The following is a 4,272-nucleotide window of genomic DNA, read 5'->3' as shown; positions in this document are numbered from 1 at the left end:
CCCGGCCCAACGCGCCGCCACCGCACACGCGGTTGGTTTCAACCCGTCACGAACTGAACAACTCGCGCTCTGCCCCCCTCCACCCCAGCCCAGTCCAGCAGCCTCGCAGAAACTTTTTGAGCTCCTCGGACGAAGGAAGGTGATAAACCTCTGCGCGTAGTGCTGCGGTGGCTCTGCCAGCACCCCCCGCGCGAGCAGAGCCACCAGCGGCTACAGGGGCCCCTGCACTTGGGCGGATCGTGGCACAGCACGAGTGAACGCGCTTTCCTTATTCCTTTCAGACCAGACGAAGGTGCCAGCGCCCCTTGGCCGGGGCTCCAGGCGCCGCAAGCTGGAATCCACTCGCTGTAGAGAAGGAGGGCTGCTCGGCGGCGGGGGGGCAGCGCACCAGCCGAGCTGGCCCGGAGCCACGCAGCCCCGCTAGCCATGGCTCCGGGGTGGGATGCACCGGGAAGCCCCTGGCAGCTTGTAGGGATGCACCGGGAAGCTCATGGGAGAACCACACTGTCCCCCGGCGGCTGCAAAATGCCTTTTTATGCTTGCTGCAGCCCTTGGGACATTGCCACACTGTTAGCCAGGCTGTAGCACGACGGAAGCCAAAGTCCTTGCTCCCCTGGCAGTGGCCATGCGTATGTGTTTTTGAGATTGACTGGAGACACCAACGCCCCGGGATGCCCGAGACGGATGGGATGCTGGGGACCACCTACACAGGTCCACCCGAAGCAGTTCTAGGGTCTCCCTGAACAGGAGGAAAGATTAAAAGGAAGATCTGTGAAGTGTGCTAACAGTGTGCGTGAACACTGCAAGCACACAGAAGTCTCATCCTACACTGAATTTAGTCAGATCCTTTAGCAAGGAAAAAATAAAACTACCACCAATGAAAAAAAACATTCCTGAAAATCTGAGCTATCCCCAGTGTTTGGGGTAAGTGATCAAGCAAAGACCTCCCTTGTTTCACCTGCAGGTGCCTAATCCTGTATTTATCCACTGAGGTAATGATGCAGTTTTCAGACCTTTGGAGCAATCAGTAAATTCAGCCTGTACCTCTCGAAAATGGAGCCACATGGCTAATTTATTCTCTAGCCCTGTTCGGAAGAGACAAAGGGTGCTTGTAACGTCTGTGCTTGGGACTGTTTTACCAGCAGCTTTTAAATACACAGAGTTACGTGTGACTTGAGGTGACCATAAGTGGAAGTATTGTCTGGAAATGCTGCAGCCTTCTTTCCGAGTATGTGCCACGGACCTTGGTGACAGCATGTACTGAGTGAAGTTTAAACACACATGTAATCAAATCATACAAAGTTGTTTGTCAAATGAAACTGCAATACATATAGATAAGGCATGGCCTATACATGATATATCTTGACTAACTGGCTGACAGGTAACATGAAATCAAAGGGTTACAGATTTTCTGTGATTTTCAAAAGGTTCCTACTAGTGAATGTGCAGTGTTATGGGGGTTTTTGTTTGTTTGGATTTTTTTCTGTGATAGAAAAATAACCCTGCTTGCTTTCCATATCTGGAACACTTCCATCCAGTGAGACAGACGATACAGGGAGGAAACACTAGTCAAAGCCCCGAGGAAGGGGCTTGATTTAAGGACTAAAACATGACATGAAATGGACTGCTAACATGCTCAGTACTAACATATATAGGCACCTTGCATGCTGATGACCTATTTTCATAGTTAAAACTGTAGTCTTGATACAGCTGCATGGTCTCACCTTCCCATTCAGACACAGGACTTCTGTAGGGGTTCTTGGCACAGAGGATAGACTAGTGATCCTGGGGGCCTGCTGCCCACAGCCATAGATTGAAGTTCTGTGATTTTGTCTTCTTCTAATAGAGATAAATTAAAATTCCTACAGCCAAAGCAAGGACCTTGACCCACTTTCTGTAAGAGCACAGTTTAGTCCTGACGTCTTGGGTCATGCAGTCCTCTTGTTTCTTGTGCAATAAAGTACGTTTGAAAAGGTGTGTGTCCAGTCTGCACTGGGAGCCAGCGGTGCTTCTTGCAGCACTATGTACGTTTAAAGAAAATAGGTGCTTACGGAAGTGTACAATATCCATTTCAACCTGGGACCCCAACCTGCAAGTTGTTGTACAGTGACTGATAACTACAACCATGGGCAGCTCTGGCGACCAGGGAGAAGGGAGTGAGCAGTCACCTATGGAGGTTCACTATTTGCTCAGACTAAACAACTCCAGTTTAGTATTCCTCCTTATTTAAATGACCTCATTTTGTAGGGGAGGTTTAGACTTTGGAGCAGAGAAACCGACAAATATACACAAATAATCAAACAAGAAATGAAAGAAAGGAAGAAGAGGAAAAACATTTATAAATGTCATTGTTCAATGTCTTTTCAATTTAAATGAAATAAGATTATCTACATATATCTACAAATATCTACATGTATCTACACTGCTTGCAGATATGATTCTTTGGTTGTCTTCACTTTTTTCCTACACTGCAACTATTAAGAAAAAAAAAAGTGTTTGTATAATCTTTGAAAGAAATAATAAATATAACAACTTCATTAAACGTTTGACCAAAGCTTTGGCACTAATCAGTTTACAGATAACAAATCATACTGAGAACTCTGAAATAAAAGCGGCAAAGCAACAGAGCACATCCGAGAGCCATTTCCCACTGACTAATAATAAGCACAAGGCTATTTTACATCAACCTTGCTGAGAACATTAATTAAGGTTTAGTCAGACACTAAGAATCTCACAATTCACTGCAAATGTCAAATAAAATACATATTTCTTGCACAAGTCTTTTTCATGGATCCAGATATATTTTTTATAACAGACAAAAAAATTTACATAAAATATTCATGTTAGCCTGTATCCCTTCTTAAACCCTTCCAAAAAGTTTTGGAAGCCCAAAGCCCACTGCCAGAGACGGAATAAACATTGATACTAACACTGCCACCTGCGCAAGGGAAAGATTATGTTTTAAAAGGGTTGTAGTGAAAATGCACAAACACGGATGAATAGAGGACTTCAAAAACAACAACAAAAACCCCTCTTCTTTTCATAGAGTCACTTGGAAGAATCAGGAAAGTGTTCATAATACTGTATACCAACACAGCTGAGGAGCTGTTCAATACCTTCTCTGAACACAAAGGGACTGCCGTTTGGTGAGCATCTGACAAAAAACACAAGCCAACTATTCAAAACATATCACTGGAGAAACGGTGATGAACAGGCCCATCTTTTCAACAATAAGGAAAGACTACTGAAGGAAGATACTAAGGGGGGAAAGAGGAGGAAAAAAAAAAAAAAAGAAAGAAAAGAGTACTTACCAGCTTTAAGAGGAAAGATGCAGCAAGCAGGTAGGTGCAGAATAGGTGCTTTGGGACTACTGCAGTTTGGGTCAGCCAAATCTAAGGGGTGAGGCATTCTAGGGAAAAAACCCTGAAGTTCCTCTAAAAGGCACCTCTCAACGGGAGAGCATCAGGAGCTCGGGGAAGGATGTAGGAAGGCAGTACTGTGAGGCTGCCTGGGAAGCAGCCAGTGTACAAACTATTGCTGGGATTACACAGCCTAAACTCTGCAGGTATTCCCCCCATCTCCAGGCTGGTTTTTAAACTTTAGCTTCCATTGTTGTGGAAACAATAAGCTGAACGTGGCTGAGCTCTTGGCCATGGGCTCTTCTCAACAGCTCCACAAAATGCTGTTGTAGTTAAGGTGCCCCAATGAACCCTGAAACTCACAAGGTCAGGACCGGAGATGTGGACAATTTGTTCTGACAGTGAAGATTCAAAGTGTTTCCTTAAGCTAAACTCTGCCTCCTCTGACAGTCTCCTCGAAGAACCACCCGAGCCAACCGTGAACGAGGCCAAGCGTCCCCGAGGTAAAACGGAGATTTACATCGCCATGTGCAGAATTACGCGCCATCCCCGGGGCCCGCCGGCGCTCACAGCCAGCCCCGCAGCCCTCCCTGCCCCGTGCTAACGGTACACGTCCCGCTGGGCTGGGAAACACCCGTGGCACCGCCAGAACTGGTGGCAATACCAAAACTCCGTCAAAAGACCCGGCGAGCGAGCGAGAAGGGGGCGGGTCACCTCGCCGCTGCCGCTTCCCGGCGGCCCTACGGTCCTCGGTGCCCGACGCACTCGTGGGGCACCCGCGGGAATGGAGGCGCGGGGGCAGGGAGAAGGGACATAACGACATATGGCTTCATTTTTCAAAGTGCAGCCGCGGGTCACACCGCGATGGGGAGCGCCCCGGCCCCTCGCCTCCCGCCCTCACGGCCCCGCCGAC

The sequence above is a fragment of the Athene cunicularia genome (assembly GCF_003259725.1).
Source record: "Athene cunicularia isolate RWA chromosome 15 unlocalized genomic scaffold, athCun1 chr15_part1, whole genome shotgun sequence".
Taxonomy (NCBI): Eukaryota; Metazoa; Chordata; class Aves; order Strigiformes; family Strigidae; genus Athene; species Athene cunicularia.
This window is presented reverse-complemented; position numbering follows the sequence as displayed.